We start from the raw sequence: 22,392 nt of genomic DNA on the forward strand, positions 1-22,392 counted from the left end.
AGTAGCAAATCTGTTATTAATTGCAAAATGTTTTTCACATCAGAATTTGTGTGCACGGTAGTTAGTGTATGTGTGTGGGGCTGGTGAGTTTTAAGCGCTAGATGTTCATTTGAGAGCTTCCTCTTACTTTCATGTCTCTTTCAAGGTGAATTCTTTGCAATTCTGCAAATTTCTCTATGTAATTTTCTCTTCTCTGTACTTAGGCTATGGGAAATCTTCCTGCCTTGGGACTTCTAAATTCTCATCTCTAGTTCCAGAACTTTGAGGGTCTAAAGAAGAATGATGGTGGAAAGAAACCCATGGATGCAAGAGCTGTTGAGGAGAGGAAATATATAAAACTATTGTCAGTCATGAATAGAAAGGAGAAAACAGAAGCTTATGTTGGCTCTTCCAATTGGGGCCTGTGTGGCTGGTTGAGAGTTTATTGTTTTCATCGAAATAGGAAACACAGGAGGGCACAGGCAAAGTTGAACAAGCAACACGCATGATTAATTCAGTTTTCTGAACATCAAATTTCAGATACATGTGAGATATCCAAGGAACACTACATAACAGTGGTTTGGTTCACTTCAATCTAACATTCATTAGATGCACAATATGGCAGATCTTTTCCTAAAAACTTAATAGATTGGTGGGTAAAGTACCTTTCCTTTGTAGGAAAACAAGAGTGCCGGGGGACATATATAAGTTCAATTTATCATGTCTTAATTATCTGACTTGCAAATATTAAAATCCTGAACAAATTCTAAATATAAAGCTAGAGAAAGAATCAATAAAATAAAGGGCTGTATCCTTCCTTCCACGAAAAAGGCTCCTGTCATTTTCAGAGACTTTTGAACTCCATACTGAATATAGCATGTAGCCGACCTACCTCTGACTGTAAACCAAACTCATTTTTGGCTTCTGTTTTAAACTCGATTAGGAGCAGGAAAAGAGCTGCTAAAAACTGTTATATTTACAGTGGTGTGGAGTGACCAGCATCTTGACCAAAATGACAGGAAAACAAAAGGCAGAAAATACTGCTAAGCTCAGCAATCTGGATTCTAGAAATAGCAACAGCTCAGTCTTTGGCTCCATATTGCAACCCAAGACAACACTGAATGTTTACAGTAAGGTCCCTCCATCATCAAACAAGGGTAGCAACCTCTGGCCTATGAGTCATATAAAGCTCATGAAAGTCATGTCATACATGACAGGACAGACATGGAGGCTTCCTGTATGCTTTACCTAGCTAATAACAGCCCATCTGCCTATTTTCATAATTAAAAAATGAATTTACATTCTGTAAACTTATCTATGCAATAGTTTTCTGATGCAAAGTAATCCTTTATTAGATTTTTATGAGATTTACTATACACATATATATATATATATTATGTTGACTCATTAAATCTCAAAGATATATTTCTACAAGGCCAGTCATACATGACTCAGAACTGTAACCCTAGCTACTCAAAGAGCTCAAAGTTTGAAAGATAATGGCTTGAGGCCAGATTTGCCTTAAAAACTTAATTAATAAAAATGCAAATAATATACTCAAATACTACAGTGATGCATTCTGTAGAAGAAATAGATGGCATTTTAGTTCATATGGAATTAATAACTCATCACCAGTTTTCTTGGCCATTATTAAACATGACCACTAGGACAATCTTTATTTCAATTGTGGTCATGTTCTGTACTTTTTTTCTCTCAAATGTGTAGAATGCACTTTATTTAAAGGCAAATTATTTAGCTAATATGAACAATAGTCTGGAAATTTTTAATTGTTTAAAAGGTAGTAGAAAACAAAGGTTAAATGCATCAGATAAAATTTGTTTGTGAATAAAATGATTATGAGAGACTTACCTGCCCATTTCAGCATAAAGTACTGTGCTAAAATATTAAATATGGCTATTGTTATAGATATACAATCTAAAATAGAAGAGAGAATTAAAAATATTTGAAAAGAGACTTGAAATATCAAAAATGTCACAAATACTATAGACACCATAAAGGAAAGAACTGAAACTGAAGAATACTCTGTGATGTGAAAAGAAAATTGGAAAATGTTCTTTCAATTACAAAGAGTCAAACAGAAGAGAAAAAAGAATATGTGGTAAAATTATATATATGTACATATAGATATACATGCATACTGTAATCAAATCACTCTTGCTAGAAAAGCACAGGAAATGGAAATAAATAAGGATAAATGAAGACACAAAGAATAAATGGAGATACAATGGTCAAAGTGTGTAATTGTCTATGTAGGTTTGCTGAATAAACAGGGGAGTTCTAATGCATATACAACTGAAAATTGTAAATGAAATTAGAGGATAGAATCAACACTTTCAATGATTTCAGTTCTTTGATTATCCTGGTGTTTGGACTTTTCATACTTGTTAAGCAAGCAATCCACCACTTGAACCATCCTCTAGCCAGTATTTGCTTTAGTTTACTTTTCAAGTAGAATGTGAGACTGCATTCCTCAACCATCTACCTCCTGTTAACTGGCATTACAGACATATACCACAATAACTTCTTCTTTTTTGGGGGGGGGATAAAGAGCTCATTAACCTTGCCAAGACTGCATCTGGACCATGACCGTCTAATTCTACTTCCATCATAGTTAGGAATTTAAGTGTGCTCTACCAATTAAAACTCCCAATCTGTATTTCAAAAGAGATCACCAAATATAGACTAAATAAATAAAATAGAAACTAAAACAATCGCTAGATTTCACAGCTCTGTCCTAAATTTCTTCATTTACCCCACTACAGTTCAAGACATCAGGGCTTAACAGTACCTGCAGACATCTATCTGTGAAATCTATCCAGACTTTTTTGTTTTGTTTTGTTTTGTTTTGGTTTGGTTTTTTTTTTTTCTCAAATTTTTATTATCAAACTGACGTACTCTATCCAGACTTTTAAGGCTGGCCACTTTCCTCAATCATTAAATTGTTACAGAACATACCTAGAGAGAAACAACCTTTAAATTTTGCTTTTGAAGTCAGCATAACATTGCTCTTAAATTTTGACATAGATAATCAAAAATTGGTGCCAAAATAACACTCAATAAAATGTTAGCAAATTGAATTTAGTACTACATTATAAATAATTACCCATGACCAAATAAGAGCTCCACCATCAAGGTGAGGATGGCAAGAAATCAAGTAAACATTAGTGTTTTGCTGTGCTAGTAAATAAAAGAAAAAAAGATATCAGTTGTAATTTTACCGGAATACAATTAAAAATACTGATAATTTTTAATTTAAGTAATATCTATAAAGTAAAAATGTTTGTATATCTTAGTAAGACACGTGTACACACGTATGACTCAAGTACACAAACATATATAAGAGCATAGATGTGAATACATGTAAACAAATACACACATGAGATTTAATGTATTTTATCAACAAGGCACAAATCAAGTGTGAGTTTCAATTGTTACAGTCATTAACACTTTTAGAAGTTCTGACTAGTGTCTGATTAATAAGACATAATATGCGAATACTGAAAAATGGCAAAATCATTGCCTGAGTTGAAAAGGTATGAAATTCAACTGACAATTCTCAGAATAAAAATTGTCCAGGAACTGGTGGCTCTAGTAATTGTGCATTGTACATGTAAAACTGAAAGATTTTTGTTCAACCTTTTAAAGAGAACAATACAAATATTTTGCAACATGTTAAAATGTGGAGTGTATTCAAAAATTATTTATAAAGGCTATAGATATAAAAATGTTAAATATAATATTTATACTTAATACTTTTAACATCCAAAAGTACAGCATTAGCATATTTAATATACATCAAATACTATTATGAAAAAAGGAAGTTTTTACTAAGCCTAGATATAACTTCATGTATGTGTCTACCTGTATAGATACATATATAGATAAAGTCCAGTTTATATATTTTATTATTCTACTCAGATAATCTGATTTATAAGTTTTATATCAGAAAGCAAAATACAGTAGCAGGACACATTTAGTGACATATGCATTACAATCTTGATGATAATTCAGTTATATAAAATGCTGCTTTTGCAACTACATATTCAAAAGTCTACTTGAGTTTAATGATCCAACACAGAATTAGAACTCAGCCCTTTGTTCTTAGTAGTCTCCCTACAAATAGGCCCAAATGTCCCTAGATCAAAAGCAGGGAATAGTTTCATTTCAGTTCAATAATAAGGCTTTCATAATCTTCTTTGCTCACAATTCTGTGGTAAATATTTGCTTTCTGAATCTCAGGACATATGCTATTTTTCTTCTCAATTATGCGAGCTTTACTCCATCTAGAGGGAATGCAAGTTTCCAACAAGCACTAGCATTGTAAAGAATGCAAACAACACTTTTATTCAGTGAATAGTTTCATTCTTTGACCTTACAAAGAAAAAAAAAAAGGTCCACTCTGAATGATAATATAGGTAGAAAAACAGGTGGTTTATGTGATGTCATTTTTCAGGTGTTCAAAATATTTAGAAATTTCAGATGATCTTTTTTCTAAAGCACAAGCATTTGTGGCCAAATTTTATTGATCAGGCATACCTGATGTGTATTTTTAAAATAGTATGTCAACTTTTAAATTCTACCCATTGTCAAACTGAATTGGAAAAGAAAAATAAACTTTGGATGTCTAGAAACACAAAGAATACATATGAAGAAATATGATTTGTCGTAATTATGGAGTCATTTGAAGTATTTAATTTTAAATTTAAATTTCTTTTTATCTGAATAATTACGTATTTATTGTCAAAGTAATGCATCTTGATATTTTTGACGAGTTGACAATCATCTGTTAATAAGCATTAATTGACTTCATAGGTAAGAATGAGAAAGAGATCATGATAAAGTGAGTTTGCAAACATCAGAGTTACTATTTTTTATGCCTATGTCAAAGACTCAAAACCTAGTGAGTGCCATATTAAAAAAAAAGATCTTGCTCAGCAATGAGAAAATAGTCTATTTCAGCTAGTAAAGGTAATGCACCCAAATCTGCACAGATGCCATTTGGCTCCCATAATGGGAGAGATCAGGAGACTAGAAAGCAACATAAAGCCCCCTCTTTCCCTTTTGAAGGATTATAACAACATCTTGGATAAGACAAAATGAGACACGAAAGGCCAGACTAAAGCTCAAAGTGTGTCTCATAATATAATCAAACTCAGTAATGTTCTGAAGGCTTGTGTTCTGATGACAAGAAACAGTTATCTTTTATATTTTCATGTAGGATGATCAGAAGGCATTCCTCTAATTTTCAAGTAGAATTTATACTTTTGGTGAATTCAGAAAGTTCCCCAAGAATCCATTCTAATAAACCCAAACCTTAAAAATAATAAAATGTAATAATATATTAGTAAGACTAGCTAAACAATTTTGCTTTTCTAGTATAAGCTTTCATAGTTTAAAAATATTAAGAAAAATGCTTGTAGTTACATGTTTCTCAATATTTTTCCAATCCTCTTGCTTTGGTCTCTGCCTGGGTGTCATTATCATATCTGTTATTTCAAATGTTTCAGCAAGTTTATATGTTCAAGAGGATATAGAACAGTGTATTGATGTACTAATTGCTTATTGAATGTTATCTCTGATAGCGATTAGTACCTCTGGTTGGTATTCTAATATTAAAGGAGTCTTCCTCATGCCATGTCTATTTCCCAAGTAAAAATGCCTGAAGTAGTTCAATCGCTGTCCTTTTGATCTCTTTTTCAAGTGTCCAATAAAAATGAATAACTCTCGAAGGAATGCCACTAGAATAGTCCCATCTCTTGCTCTTATTGCTTTTAAACTGCTCCTTTATACTGTTGTTTCTCTTCAAGTCTTCCTCTAGATTTGTCTGCCAGTATTTGAAGATAATCACAATCAATTGAATTACAGAAAAAAAAATCACTAACCTCTGCATTATATTGTCAATATTTGTCAAGAATGCAGTCTTATTGATTTTTTTTGTACTCATGACTTGTGTATTTTCTAGTTCTACATTTCCTCAAAAATCTGTCACAGGTGGCATTTATCTAAGGCTTAGAAATAGCTTGCAGTCAGAAAGAAGAATGGATTCAAACCTGGCTCTTGCTTAGGGGACCCAGAATTTAGAATAGTTTTTAAATGATCACATTATTACCCATGTACATTTTCATTATTGTCATCATGAGTTTGAATTCACACATGTTTTTATACATTTTAATGTAAGATCTTAGGAATGGATTTGCTTGCCTAGACTTGTAACGTTACCAGGTAATTTTTTTTTTCCCAGTCCTGGGCCTTGGACTCAGGGCCTGAGCACTGTCCCTGGCTTCTTCCTGCTCAAGGCTAGCACTCTGCCACCTGAGCCACAGCGCCCCTTCTGGCCATTTTCCATATATGTGGTGCTGGGGAATCAAACCAAGAGCTAGGCCATATTCCCAGCCCCATATTTTTTAAACTTATATACAAAGTACATAATAGGTATTAAAATTAAGGACTAGGACTAGAGCTAAGAACAAATGACATAAGTCTCCCAATGTTATAAACAAAGATGAAAAGAACAGGGACTTGATAGCTCCTAGCTATGCGTCACCTGGAAGAGGGAAAATTTCCTTTCTTCTTGACATTGTCACACCCTTCCTCTCTAGTAAAGACCAGGAGGGAGTTAACTCAGTATGGATGAAACATTCATCCTTTTCTAGTATAGGTAGCTTTGTTCAGAACTGAAGGATATGAGTCATATTTCTAAAAGCACCTGGGGGTTTCTCTGAGAGAATTCTGGGTTCTGACAGGTTAAAACACTGGCATCTCACTCTGACTATTTCTTATTATGCTGAGATACCAAATGATCTATTCTGGGGCCACTGTAGAGGCAGAAACTAACTGAAGGCTAGTGAAATGAATGTGTGTGTGTGTGTGTGTGTGTGTGTGTGTGTGTGTGTGTGAGAGAGAGAGAGAGAGAGAAAGAGAGAGAGAGAGCATGTGTGTGTGTGTGTGTGTATGTGTGTGTACAAGTACTCACTGATACCAGTTGAGGCAGCTGGCCATACCAAGATTCTGTTCTGTTTTTATCCTGTCTACTCCTGTTGTAGACATCAGAAACTAGCCTAGGCCTGGGTGAGGGAAAATCATGCAGTCAAAATCCCTGGAATACCTGTGGAATGCAGGTACAGACTTGGTCATAGCTGGTACCTTGGGGAAGGAAAGGACATGAAGTCTAAAATTTCACAGAAACATAGGATTGATCTTAGAAACAGATGAACAAATCCCATAAGTCAGTTGCTTCTGAGTTTAGGTGACAAACAGAAATGGGAAAAGCAACCTCTGTCTGTCAGGCAGTGTGTTGTCTGCCTCTCCTATAATCCCTGCAGTTAGATCTCCTTCATGCAGCAGTGATTTTTAGTACTAGGTGGGTGAGATGTCTGCTGGGGTCGGGAAGACACTGTTATAGGCTTGAGGTAGACACCACTGAGGAAAGCATTACACCTCCAATGTAGTCACTCACATTCATGCTGCATTACAGAGAATCAAAAAGAAAATCATTCTGTCCAGGAGAAGATATATGCCAGTGACTGAAATTAATCTGTGGTGTGTATTTCAGGAGGATTGTTTGGATTCTTTGGACAGGAAAGGAAGTAACATGCTGCTAGAGAACTAGGAAGATGAGGGAATGGATCTGTTTCTTATGTTCAATTCTATATAAAATATATTTTCAAGCCAAATTATACTACATCATTCCTAATTACTACTACGCAATTGCTCCTTGAATTCGAGTCTAATTTGTTGAGGCTGAAAACAAGAAAGGAGCCTCTTGTATAATTCAAAACCAATAAACATGTGTTACCATGGACTCATAGAGGTTTTATTGCTAATGCATGTAGAAATGCCCTATTTTATAAGTTACAGTAAATGTGCTATAACGTAGCAACAGGAGATATTTTACATATTTCAGAAGCACAGATGGCCTATAATGTATGGTAAAAAAGAAACACTTTGCATGACTAGGTTTTTTGCCTGACCATCGATTACCCCAGGAGCTCAGTGGCTACAGGCTGAACCAGTGATGGAAGACTGAAGAAAGGGCAACTGATAAACAAATCCAAGCTGTAGCATGTTCTATAAACTACAGCTGCCATGCTGCATGAGTAATTGTGCTATTGCAGAAATGATAAATAATGCTGTGCTATCCTCACTGGGAAAATGAAGTATTTGTTGCCCCTCAAATTGCTAAAGGTGAAATCTGGTTCTTGGGACCCATCTGTTTGAAGGGACATAATCTGACAAGATAATTCTTCTTAAAGGGCTACCTTCTCTTTGCTCAAAGGTACTGCTTGAGCCACAGAGCCAATCCTATTTTATTGATGGTTAACTGGAGTTAAGAGTTTCACAGACTTTTCTGCCTAGGCTGGATTTGAACTGAGAACCTCATACCTATCACAGGAGCCTCCTCTTGCCCTCTCTTCAATGGCCTGTGCCGGTTTATCTCCTTGCTCTTCTCCACGCTACCCACTCCACCACTTCCTTGGAAAACAATTTTCACCTCCTTGCTGCTCTGCTAAGAGTTTGAAGATCAAGATTTTCCCTTCCCCTTCAGTTCTGATATTCACCGTGACATTCATGGCTCCTCCTTTACAGCAAATTATAATTCTCATAATTTCTCACCTTTTCTTCTCAATTTAGTACAGTTAACATGCAATCTAAGTAAATGCTACATTGGTAGGGAAGAACTGTTCTTTTTAGTTTTTTTAGGAAAGGGAAGGAAGGAAGGAAGGAAGGAAGGAAGGAAGGAAGGAAGGAAGGAAGGAAGGAAGGAAGGAAGGAAGGAAGGAAGGAAAACAGGTGAGCATTGTTAGCCTGTTCCCCCCATTTTAGTTTGACTACCTCTGCCTCCATCTTAGGTCTTCTGGGCTGTCCCTATGTTGGGAGCCTAGCCAGCTGCTAATCTCATTCTGACCTCTGGCTATGTTGCTATCACAAGGATATGCTAAGTGCAAGGACATTTGATTACTAGTAACTCTGCCCCTACCTGGAATTGCTTTACTATGTCCACCGGAGTCCATTCCTATGTTAATCCACCTCATCCTGTCTTTACTGCCATCAGATGTGAGCTGCAGACCTCTCGGACCGGACCATCTTTTGTCTCTTGTCTTTTTTCTCTTGTCTATCTTTCCTTTTCTTTAATCCACGCCCCCCTCATTCAGGATCCTCTTTCGTTGCTGGCTGGCTCTGGCATCCCTGAAGACAGGTGACTAGGCCAGGCTGGGCCACAATTGTGAGCCCGCACCCCAGTTCCCAAACCACACATATCTCTAGTCTCCAGCCCCATTAGAGGAATGCTGTCAGCCCAGGTGTGAACACAGCTGCTGACTTGCCCAGGCTATGTGCTCTCTGCAGCTGCAGAGTACTTCCCTCCTTCAGTGAAAGTTCCCGCTCCCAGCTCTCAGCCTCCCTGTCTCGCCTTCAGCTTCCTTGGCACTACATAATCAATCCTCCTGCACAAGGACAGGCTGTTGTTACTCTTCCCCAAAGAGAGCTCGCCTGCCAGCCCCTGCTGCCCCCTTTCTGTACGTGTCTGCGCGGTTTTCTGGAATGATGCTTTCAAGCATGGAAAGAGGTTTGGGGGAACAAAGATTAAACTGCAGCTTGGTGACAAGATACTTGCCTGTTGCTACCAGCAAATTTCAGGGCCCTACATGGAAAGATGCCCATTCAACAATAAACAATATCTCGCAATATGGTTTATTAAATAATTACTAATTACCACCTGGGGGGGTGGAATGAGTTTAATTGCCAGACATAGTTAAGGTAGAGTTCGTTCCCCAAACCTCTGCTATTCGACATTCAAATTAGCTCAGGGCAAGGAACTTTAGGGGAAAATAGACAAAGGACATATTCCAAGGGGTAAATGACAAAACAAATAAGAAGAACACAAGCAGTTTGGTACAGGGTCCTTATTCCCTCTAGAATAAATACATACCTGAATTTCTGACTTTTGAAAGGAATTACTGTGTCTTTAATCATAGTATTTAAAAAAAATTAAAAAAATGGTTTTTCACTGGTGTCATCCTTACCTCAAGCACACTGTCAAAACTCCTGCAGCCAGTCAGAGTTCCCACAGGGCTCTAGGCTTCCCAAAGAAACTTATAATATGATATGGTTTTGTGGTTAATGAAGATTAAAATCGGAAGAAGATAAAGTTCCTGAAAGATAGATTATCATTTACAATTGCTGCTCCCTTGTAAGGTAGGACTTAATTCTATCAGGAAATACTTGATATAGGTGGAGAAAGGGGAAGTTATTTGAACCAACCCACTGGTAGCCTTTAAGGAGGAGATGAGATGAGAAGATTAGATGAGGATCCTTGAAAAGCTTTGGACATAGTATCTGTCTCCTTCAATGTACCTGGTGGGAAGATATGAAGCAAAGCAATGGACTCAACGGTGACATTTGTTTGGTTGAGAAGTGATCATAGGTGTAAATAAAGGTACCAGGATGGATTGTCATGGAGGGGTTATCCTGAGAGTCCAAGCAGTAAAAAGTGGAAACAGCAATTAAGATGTGGTTCTCCTGAACTGGGAAAGAGTAGTAGAGGTCAAGATTTTATTTCAGGTTTTGTCTCTCATTATCTACAGAGGATTGGCTCAGGACATCCTCTGAGCACCAAGCCTCAGGGATGCTCAAGTCCATTATAGTAAATGGTCTGGTCATTTAATAGCTTCCTGGGTATTTTTATTCTTTCTTTTTTTTTTTTTTTCAATTTACTGCCTAGTTTTTTTTAATATTCTATAACATTTAAAGTAAACATATCCCTGATTTTCTATAATGGAATATGTACAATATTTATACAACCATGTGTATAGGTTATGGTCAGTATTTATTCATATTTTCCTTATATTTGCCAAAATCTTGCCCATTTTGTCTTTCATGACCTTAGAGAAAAATCTCTTAGCATTATTGTGTTTATCTTTTCATATGGCTCCTATACACTTTGAGACTATCATACTTTGTATATAAAAATGTACAAGATGGTGTCCTATATCATAACACTATCTTTTATATGATGCTTCTCATAGAATGCCAATCTTTAAAATAAAACATTTGAAGAACAAGATATTATAATCCTTTGCAAAATATACTTAATATCAACAATTCAATGGAACTATATTGTGATAGTTTAAAATATCAGTCACACTCTAGGTGACAGTGGCTCATTCTTCTAGTCTTAGTTACACAGGAGGCTGAGACCAAGTATATCAAGGTTCAAAGCCAACCTGAGCAGAATAGTTTGTGAGCCTCTATCTGCAATTAAACTGCAAATGGCAGACTGGAGATGTGGCTCAAGTGGTACCAGCCACAAACAGTGAAAGTAAACCTGTGTGAAGGCCCTGAGTTCAAGTCCTGGTACATGCACATTAAAATAATTCAGCTCCTAAATATACTATAGTGCATCAAAGTCATTGGTGTTATAGCCTTCTTGCTCTTTTACTTAATACTTGAATTCACAAAGCACTTAATGTTCATTAATCACTGCATGACTGATTTTACGTTTACAAGTTATATCACACATAACATTTCTCTGCACCTAGACTTTTCCACACTTAGCTAAATAATTCCAAAGTATTCTAGAATCTTATGAAATAAGCATAGTTGATTTCAAGTCATCAGTTCTGATTGGTGATAGGCAGCAGCTACCCATGAGTGAAGGAGACATGCAAAGCAAGCCTACAGTGGAAAATTCTTAAAGGCCTGCAGTCCTAAAGGAAAAAAAAAAGTGAGATGACAGGAAGACATAGGTATGACTCTAAGAGGTCTTAAAACTTTCCGACTTAGCCCTAGACTAGATCTAGGAATATAAATCTCACATTCAATTTGAATATGTACTCAAACCCCAAAGTATAATGTCTTGGCTAGAACCCAGTTTTAGATATAGCTTAAAGAAAGGGATTTTTGCTCAGCAACTTCCATCTGAAGGCCCTAGGCCCTTTCTCAAAAACTAGGTGTTTGGACTGGTTCTGTCTACAGTTGTATCTCTAGCTTCCAGAGGCATCAGTGGAATGCTGTCCACCAGGGTCTGACCATACCTGTTGACCCCCCCCCACCAGGCTAGGTCCAGCAGCTGAGGCAGAAGTGCCCCCCCTACAATGGCGCCAGGATGTGACCCCATGAACTTGCACGATAAGTGCAATTTTGCTCTGTGAATCAGTCTTCTTACACCAGAGACAATCCACATTAAGTCAAGTGACTTCTAACTTGGACTCTTAAACTAAAAGCAGAAGAAAGTGTTCATGTTTGTTTTATCTTTTCTTGAACTCCTCTTCTCTACCTCACTTTTGGATCAACTTAGGTTCCCGGAAAAAATGGTACCGGTTGATAACATCTTTATGACAAGGGATTCAAAGTACCCCTAAGGCATAGTGGAACCTTGCAGAACTGACCATCCTCAGAGGAAGCTGCACCCTGGAGCAAGAAGAGTAAGAAGGATAATCTCATGGGAACCAGAGTGCTAGCCCTCAAGGGATGGCAGCAAAAATAACATCTCTGAAATCCCAGAGAACCAGAACTGAGATAATGACCAACTTGCCCAGTGCTGACAGGACTGTTTAACTCTGCATATCCTTTGTTCCCTGTCCCTAGTTCTTCCTCTACTTAAATCTGATGCTCATGTTTGTACCTTGAATATGTCTGAATATGAACAGACATCTCATCTTCCTGCAGCATGCTATGCCACAGAATAAATCTTCTTTCTCTAACTATTCTGTATCTATTTTTGGCCTGTTAGGGTGAGTGGCCAGACCTAATGCTTCTTTCCTATCACATCCACCACATTTTACTTCTTGCCTGCTTCTCTCATGACAAAGTAAGCGAACTGAACTCACTCTCTGGTAACAACTAGTATACACTGGCCAGAGCAATAAAATAGTGACAATTCACTTTCTTTATGTAGTAGAAAAGAAGTTAAAAGCATGGAATTTTTACATTATAAAAACCTTGATGCATTCATTGTATTTTTCTTTATAAAACTTAATTTTCTCACATTGTCTCCCTAGAGTCTTCTCTTTCACGGGGGGGGGGGGGGGGGGCGTATTTGTTGTAGGTTTTTTTAAATTGGCATTTCATGCCTTTTGATAGATGTTTTGTTACTGGAGAATTTTTATTGATGGAAGAAATTTGGGAAGGGTTGTATTCCTCCTAGCCTTTATATTCCTTGTTGGAGATTTAATAAGAACTTTAATTGGCACTGTTAACAGGATAATAAGTTCACTTTGTTGTTTTTATAACAGTTAACCAAAATTACTTTTCTCAATAGTATTTTCAACTTCCAAGAGACGATAGTTTATTAATCTACTGTAGACATTTTACTTTTAAAAGCAGGTTCAGGAAAGGTACATAGCTTTTTAAATCCAATAAAAGATCAATTGTTAACATCATGTACAATAAATGGGAATGACCCCAAAGCAAGTTCCATCTGTAGTCAATGTTATGTGTTCCCCATCATTTTCACACTCAGTGGCATGATCTGTGGAACTGTGAGCACACTAGCAGTTTTACATTTTTACAATTTACCATATGGTAAATTGTGGTTCAAGTGAAAAATATCTTTGATTTTATGTCTATTATCTTTCTAGCACCTTTTGAGCTCGGATATTAATATTACTTATGGAATTGTGTATAACACTGAGTCTTCATTTTCATCATAAACACAACTGTGGGATAAAGAGAACCTTTTGACTTGGAATCCACAAATATTTTGACTCCGGCTCTACCCCTGGTATGTGCTGCCTAATGTTTGAAAAGTCAGATCAATTTCCTTAAATGTAAAACGGAGACAATCATATCCATAAAACTAGCCTTACAAATTTAATTATATGACCCCTTTAGGGGAAGAAAGGTAGCTTTACTATAATGTCATTTTGCTTTCTATAGATAAGGAATACCTCCTGATAATATATAAATGATCTCAAAATCTTAGTTGAGCTGACCAACATTTTACCTTTCTGCAGAATTAAATCTGTTCTGCAAAGGTATATAATACTGTAATTAGAACTTGCTTTTGTGTAGGATGATTAGTATCAAAGGAAGAAATACAAACCTGGAAAGATATTTCCAGTATCACTCCTCTTCCCCACCCCTTTCATTGTTGTAGAAATTGAGATCTCCAGAGGCTAAATGACTTGGAACAAGTGAGCCACAAACCAGAACATTGAATCCAGAGGCCCCTAACCTGCTGTGCTTTCTACAGACTCCTGTAACCAACCATCTTAATTATTCACAAGAGCAGAAAGGTGGCTTCTGTGCCCAAAGCATCTCAGCATTTGCCAAGTGTCCTGCAATTTCACTATTAGAAAACTCAAAGCATCATAATCTTCAAACGATCCTTAATAGAATTCAAATATCCTTGGAGGATAATACCTCAGTGTTCATTCATTTATATCAAATTGCTTTCCCTGGTTCTAGTCAGCCAAAGAAAGCAAGAAAATTGGGCAGCAGTACATTGCACTGGGTGACTGGAGTTAGAAGGATTGAGATTTATTTCTTGGCTGAAAATTCTGGGATAGCATCACAATACTCAGCCAGTACATGGAGAGCCTTTTAGAGGCTGCCCCTGTTCAGGCGTACATTGTAGTCACTATACTGGCAACTTCCCAATGAGTGGCATATCTATGACTTTTCCCATTCTGTGAACAGTTTCTCTCTCTTTGTCTCTATCCATCTCTGTCTTTCTGTCTCTTTCTCTGTCTATGCCTCTCTGTTTCCCTTCCCAATCAGGTCCCATCCTAACAGTTTTGGAAACTCACTGCAGGCTAATAAACTCCATAAAGCCTCTCTTAACAAATATCCAAACTCTTTGGGCCAACTTGAATATCTTCTTCCTTTACTCAGGTGAAGTTATATATCTTGACATTTAACTGTTTTACTCCCTAATTTCCTCGTTATTCATTGGGGTCATTGATAGCACTAATTTGGAGGGTCATAAGGTTTAAATACATGTAAGTTGTTCATAATAAGAATCCATAGTTCCCAAAATTGAAAGGTCACCCCCCCCCCCCGCCCCATAACAGACACCTGTGTTTCCCAAGCAAGCCTCAACTGGATGAATTAGGACCTGGGACGTGTTCAGTGGGTTTGCACAACACATTCCCAGAGCCAGGCCTGTGCAAATTACTTCAGGCCTAAACCACAAACCTGCAAAAGCCATCCAGAGTGTTTCTGTACCCTCCTGCCACCTTCATCGAGAACCCTGCTTAAGACCTTTCACCCCTGACCCCAGTACACCTGTATCTCTTGAAGAGGTGTCCCTCTTCAACTCTCAATTACACTTGATATGGTAGGTTGAGGTCATTTTCTGCTCCTTCTTTTTTCTAATACCCTCTTGAGTTCCTGGTAAATAAATGCTATATGTTTATACACCCCTATTATTATTTACTATAGCAATTACAATGAACAGTTTGTTTGTGTTACTTAAAAATAGAGAATGTTAGTAAAAAAAAGAATGTAAATCATTTTTCTTTGTCACGGTAAGGAATTACCATAAAAATACCCCAAATGAGGGAAATGTGCTATCAGACACAAGATTCACAGTTTCATGATTTTCTTTCATGCACAATCTGTTCATAGAGCAGGTTTCACCTATTGCCTTGGATAGCTTATTCCCTCATTCATATACAACTTATAAAGAATATAATAGGAAGAAAAGGCTTTTGGTGTAAGTTTTGCATCATTTTCCATATGTATCCACATCTCCAAAAAGTTAATAATGAATTATTCTGAAGATAATGACTGAAACTCAATATTTATGACAAATTTACACAAATGTAGATAATAGCACAATTCTCTATGTGCTTTGATTGCTTTGAAATGGCAGTTTTCAATAAATATTGAAATTAGGTGATAATCGCTAGAATCATGTATTATTTATCACATTCAGATTGTCATGAGTAGGGGTGCCCTTTAACACATTAGCTTCCCTTCAAAGAGCTCAGGGGAAAAAACAACAACAACCTAATTCCAAATGCACTATTATTCTTCATACCTTTTTTTTTCTTCAGTATTTATTATAGAAACGTATGCATACTCTTTTGGTAGTAAGGGAATTCATTTTTACCTGGTCATGTCTAAAATAGATCTGAGCTAAAAATATTCTCTATGGTACCCAATGCAAATTGCAGACATGTAATTTCATGGCTGATTCTTTGAAATGTTTGTAAAATCTTAAGATCTGAAATATTTGGGATTGCACAGTAACAGAAATAGTAAGAACACGTAGAATACATGCTGACATAAAATATACATCCACAACCATCTCTCCTCTGGCTTTAGAAACACTTCCTTTGTTTTATTACCTAGGAGAAAAATAAGTGTTTTTAAGAGAGGGCATAGAATGTTTTCAGTATCTTAATGACAATTAGATTATTCTCTTCCACACTTATAAATGAAACGGTTGGAATAAATCCTACAACTAGAATATAGTTCAGGATTTTAAAATGTCATTTGCAAAAGGAAAAGAGATCAAGATGATAGATTGGATAATAAGAATTTTAAGGACTACTAACAGATTTCATTTCATAGCTTGATAAGAATAAAACTAGATATTTTGAGAATGAATTTTTTTTTTGGTCAAAGAAAATATTTTGAATGAATTACTTTCCTGGAACTTATATTTCCTTCACTTTGTCCTACGTTTCCTGAGATGTTGATGGTAATGACACGGGCTGTAAACTCCAGTCTCAGCAATCTTCCTAGGCAATGCAAAGGAAGACAAAGATCAAGGATAAATAACTCTTGGCTTTTGGTGAGTGATCTAGTGACAGGATCCTAAGCATGACTCTGGGGTCCATGAATTTCTTCTTTCTCCAGACTACTTGCTGGATAAGCCCCCAATACTTGACTCCGTTTATTAGTATTCCATCATTATAACTCTATTTTTTAACATACCTAATTTATAAGACTTGAACCACGTAACTGTTTACCCTACTCTATAAAATTATTTTAGATTACCTGATACAACTTAGATATAAATACCTTTGTATAGCTCAGGATGTGAGGCATCCAAATGTCCATTCCAGAGACTTCCACAGATGAACTCAGCGCAGATACAGCTGAGTCAGTGAAAATGTATTGGTATTAGCCTTATCTCTTTTTTTGAACTTTAGAAGCTAACTGTAGATTTGTAAAAGTAAAGTAGGAATTTGAAGGCTTAGTTTAAGTGGTATAGTACTTGTACAACTAGTACCAGTCCCTAAATTCAATCTCAAGTAACACACACACACACACACACACACACACACACCATGTACATAAGCTACATCACAATTGAGCTTTCTCTACCAAGAAAATAAATAAAGTACTACATACTACCAAGGATCATCATCAAAGACAGTTTTGTGCAATCTCTAATGAAGTTGTGTTTACAGACTATTGTAAAACTTTCATTGGGGAAAGATTAAGAAATATCATAAACTGGGTGTGATAATCTAAAAAAAAAGTCTGTGGTAATGAACATGTAATGAGAAAAATTTTATTTGGGCTTGCAGCTTCAGAAAGTTTCCTAAACGACTTGTCCCTATGCCTTTTTTTTTTTTTTTTTTTGCCATTCATGGGGCTTGAACTCAGAGCCTGAGCACTGTCCCTGGCTTCTTTTTGCTCAAGGCTAGCACTCTGCCACTTGAGCCACAGCGCCACTTCTGGCCGTTTTCTATATATGTGGTGCTAGGGAATCGAACCCAGGGCTTCATGTATACGAGGTAAGCACTCTTGCCACTAGGCCACATTCCCAACCCTATCCCTGTGCCTTTTAAGCCTATATTGAAGGAGGAGCAACGTAGTAGATCAAACCTACTCATCTCATGACCAGGAAGCAAAAGAAAACAAGAAGAAAGCAGGAGTCTGCAGCTCCATAATCTCATTTAAGGTTCCCTAGTGTCTTAAAGACCTTTAATGTGGTCCTCTTAAAATTTCTACACCCTCCAAATAGCACTACACTGGGAATCAAGCCTTTAACACACAAACGTCTGCCCTGAAGGTCATTCCAGATGTAAACTAAAGCACAGGGTAAAACTACCTTGTGAGAGAAATAATGAATAAGCTTGGAAATAATTTTATGAGGGTGAATTAAAAGGTGCCTATTCATTTGCTTTCACAAAGTAGTTGTCGGTAAATGATTAAATGCACATAATGATGGACTCAGACTGATCGTCTTTACGTGGTACTGATATTAGTTTCAGTACATAATTTGCTTTCTCTTTTTTTTCTTGAGCAAAATTTCAAATTTATCCAAGGAAATGTTAAACTTTTTTTTTAATTGAATTTCCCTGATTTTGATATATCTCAACTCATGTGAATCTTATGTTTCTCTTACTTAGAGGCATCAATAAAACACATTTTAAGATTAGGTGCTGGTGCCTCATAAGGTTTTCATGCATGAAAGCTGGACAATATAGCAGAAGCATAAACCTCATTACTGGCACTAGTTCAAGTCCATTACATTAACTGGTCTCATCACAAAGCACTCTATTTTTTGCTTACGCATTGAATAGTAAATAAAAGTTAGATAAAGTTTTATTGAGTGAGGCAAAAGATCTGGCTGTTTCCCGTTTTTCCTTTACCATCTCTTTGAATCTTAGAACAAACCTGCCAGGTAGGAATTATTTTCCTCCTCAGAAAACTGAACAGAAATGGTATAATAACAACTTGAAAATAATGTGTCCCAGAATTTACATCCTTTCTAATTTCTCCTTCATTGATCTTGTCTGCTTCCCTTCCTTTCTTCCTCTTCTTTATACATATTAAATGCATATTATGTGCTGCTATGCTTTGGATCTGAAATGTCCTTCAGTGCTCATCTTTTGAAGACTTGGTTCCCAATGCAGCTGTATTCATTTATTTACTGTATCACTAAGGGGACTTCAAGTCTGACACACATTCTTGCTTAGCATTTTTGCTCAGGAATGTCATTCTAGCCATTGAACTACACCTCTGTTCCAGGTTTATTTTTTGCTGCTAATTGGAGAGAGAATTACACGGACATTTGTCTGGGCTAATGTTGAGCTTTAGCCTGATATTTCAGCCTCCTGAGTAGCTAGGATTATAGTTAGAGCCAGGACTTGGCTTATGTCTCTGTTTTATTAAAGGTAAATAAGTACCCTATTTCTTCAAATGTCCTTGAAGTCAGATTGAGACTATTACCGGTTTCTTATTACTGAGGTAAATAAACTTTATTTTACATGTGCATGACTCATACTTTTTTAATATATATATATTTATCATCAAACTGAATTACAGAGAGGTTAGAGTTTCATACATTAGGCAGTGGATAGATTTCTTGTACTGTTTGTTACCTCGTCCCTCATACCCCCCTCCCCCCTTTCCCTTCCCCCGCCATGAATTGTTCAGTTGTTCAGTTCATTTTCACCAAACAGTTTGTAAGTACTGCTTTTGAGTTGTTTATCTTTTTTTACCCTGTGTCTCTCAATTTTGATATTCCTTTCCAATTTCCTGTTCTAATACCAGTATACCTGGTTTCCAATATACTCAGATAAGATACAGATAGTATAGGCACAACCACAGGAAGGTGATACAGGAATATTATCAATAATAGAGGCTACAGTTACATATGGCACATTGAAAGTAGTTACAACTGTGATATAACAATCGTTTCCATAACATGGAGTTCATTTCACTAAGCATTATCTTATGTGTTCATAAGGGTATAGCTATTGGGCTCCTGTGATCTCTGCTGTGACTTGCCTAAACCTCTGCTAATTATTCCCTATAAGGGAGACCAGATAGTCCATGTTACTTTGGGTCTGGCTCTCTTCACTTAGTATAACTTTTTCCAAGTCCTTCCATTTCCTTACAAATGGGGCAATGTCATTCTTTCTGATAGAGGCATAAAATTCCATTGTATATATGTACCACATTTTCCTGATCCACTCATCTACTGAGGGGCATCTGGGTTGGTTCCAGACTCTAGCTATGACAAATTGTGCTGCGATGAATATTGTTGTGCTGGTGGCTTTATTGCGATTATGTTTGTGGTCTTTTGGATAGATACCCAAAAGTGGGGCTGCTGGGCCATAGGGGAGCTCCATGCTTCGCCTTCTGAGGAATTTCCATACCGCTTGCCAGAGTGGCTGAACCAGTTTACGTTCCCACCAACAATGAAGTAGGGTTCCCTTTTGGCCACATCCCCTCCAACAGTTGTTATTGTTACATTTCTTGATATAGGACATTCTTACTGGGGTGAGATGGAATCTCAATGTTGTATTGATTTGCATTTCTTTATGGCCAGTGATGTAGAGCACTTTTTCATATGTCTCTTGGCCATTCTCATTTCCTCATCAGAGAAGTCTCTTTGTAAGTCTTTAGCCCACTTGATGATGGGGTATTGGTTCTTTATGGTTTTGTTTTGGATGAAGGTAATTATTTTGTTCTTCATATATTTTAGATATGAGGCCTTTGTCCGTTGAATAGCCGGTAAAGATCTTCTCCCAATCTGTGGGCTTTCTGTTTATCTTGCGAGCTATGTACTTTGCCATGCAGAAGCTCTGCAGTTTGATGCAGTCCCATTTGTCCATCCTTTCCTTGATTTGTAGCCTTTCTAGGTCTTTGTTAAGGAAGTTCCGTCCTGTGCCAAGGAGCCCAAGTGTTTCCATTTATGCTAAAATCCCTGGAAAAACTGGGATTCCAGGGAACATTCCTGAATATAATCAAGGCAGTTTATGACAAGCCAACAGCAAGCATAAATCTAAATGGTGAAAAACTAAAGCCATTCCCTTTAAAATCAGAAACAAGACAGGGATGTCCACTCTCTCCCCTTCTCTTTAACATAGTACCTGAATTCCTAGCCAAAGCAATTAGGCAAGAAGGAAATATAAAGGGGATCCAAATAGGAAAAGATGAAGTTAAACTTTCTCTCTTTTCAGATGACATGATCCTATACCTAAAGAACCCCATAGACGGGCTGGGAATATGGCCTAGTGGCAAGAGCACCTGCCTTATATACATGAAGCCCTGGGTTTGATTCCCCAGCACCACATATATAGAAAACAGCCAGAAGTGGCACTGTGGCTCAAGTGGCAGAGTGCTAGTTTGCGCAAAAAGAAACCAGGGACAGTGCTCAGGCCCTGAGTCCAAGGCCCAGGACTGGCAAAAAAAAAAAAAAAAAAAAAAAAAAAAAAAAAAAAGAACCCTATAGACTCTACCCCCAAGCTACTAGTGCTGATCCAAAACTATGGCAAAGTTGCAGGATATAAAATAAACCCTCAAAAATCAACGGCCTTTCTCTATGCTAACGACCCGAAGACCGAGGCTGAAATCAGGAAAGCAACTCCTTTTGCAATAGCCTCAAAAAACATAAAATACCTAGGAATAACCTTAAGCAAAGAAGTGAAAGACCTCTACAATGAGAACTTTAAAAAGATGGAAAATGAAATTAAGGCAGAACTAAGGAAATGGAAAAACCTCCCATGCTCCTGGATTGGGAGGATTAATATAATCAAAATGTCAATATTGCCAAAGTCTATCTACATATTCAATGCAATACCAATTAATATCCCAACACAATTTTTTAATGAAATAGAGGAAGCAATTCTGAAATTCATATGGAACAATAAAAGACCTAGAGTAGCAAAAACAATCCCAAGCAGAAAGAACAGTGCTGGAGGAATTACAATACCCAACTTCAAGCTGTATTATAAAGCTATAGTAATAAAAACAGCTTGGTATTGGCACCGGCACAGGCCTGAAGACCAGTGGAACAGAATTGAAGACCCAGAAATGAACCCACAGAACTATGCCTACTTAATCTTTGATAAAGGAGCTAAAACAATAGTCTGGAAGAAAGATAGCCTCTTTAACAAATGGTGCTGGCAAAACTGGCTCAACACATGCAACAAACTAAAACTAGATCCTTATATATCACCCTGCACCAAAATCAATTCCAAATGGATTAAAGACCTTGAAATGAAAACAGACACCCTGAAAACACTAAAGGAAGGAGTAGGAGAAACACTTGACTCATACTTCTAACTTTAAATCTTGACATATTTTTTGGGTATTCATTATGTACATTGTTCTAAGAAATACTCCCTTAAACTTTACAACTCTGTGTTATGAATACTGTTTTTTTGTCAGTACTTTTTATACAATAATTCATTTATTTAAAACTCTACATAATAGCCAGCGCCTTCTTAGTGCAGTAGGCAGTACGTCAGTCTCATAAAACTCTACATATTGAGCCTGCACTTTGTCCTGGTTACTTTTCGAGGCACTTGAAACACGAGTAACTGAAAAAAACCAAAGATTTTTATTTTCTAAAGTTTTCCTTCTAGCTTATCCAAGAAAAAAAATGTCAAAACATAAAACATAAACTACCTGAACCTTGATGGAACTCGAGTTAGAATTTAGTTTTGTTTGCTTTGAACAGCAGAATCTTAGCCCCTA

Source organism: Perognathus longimembris, chromosome 3, assembly GCF_023159225.1.
Source record: "Perognathus longimembris pacificus isolate PPM17 chromosome 3, ASM2315922v1, whole genome shotgun sequence".
NCBI lineage: Eukaryota > Metazoa > Chordata > Mammalia > Rodentia > Heteromyidae > Perognathus > Perognathus longimembris.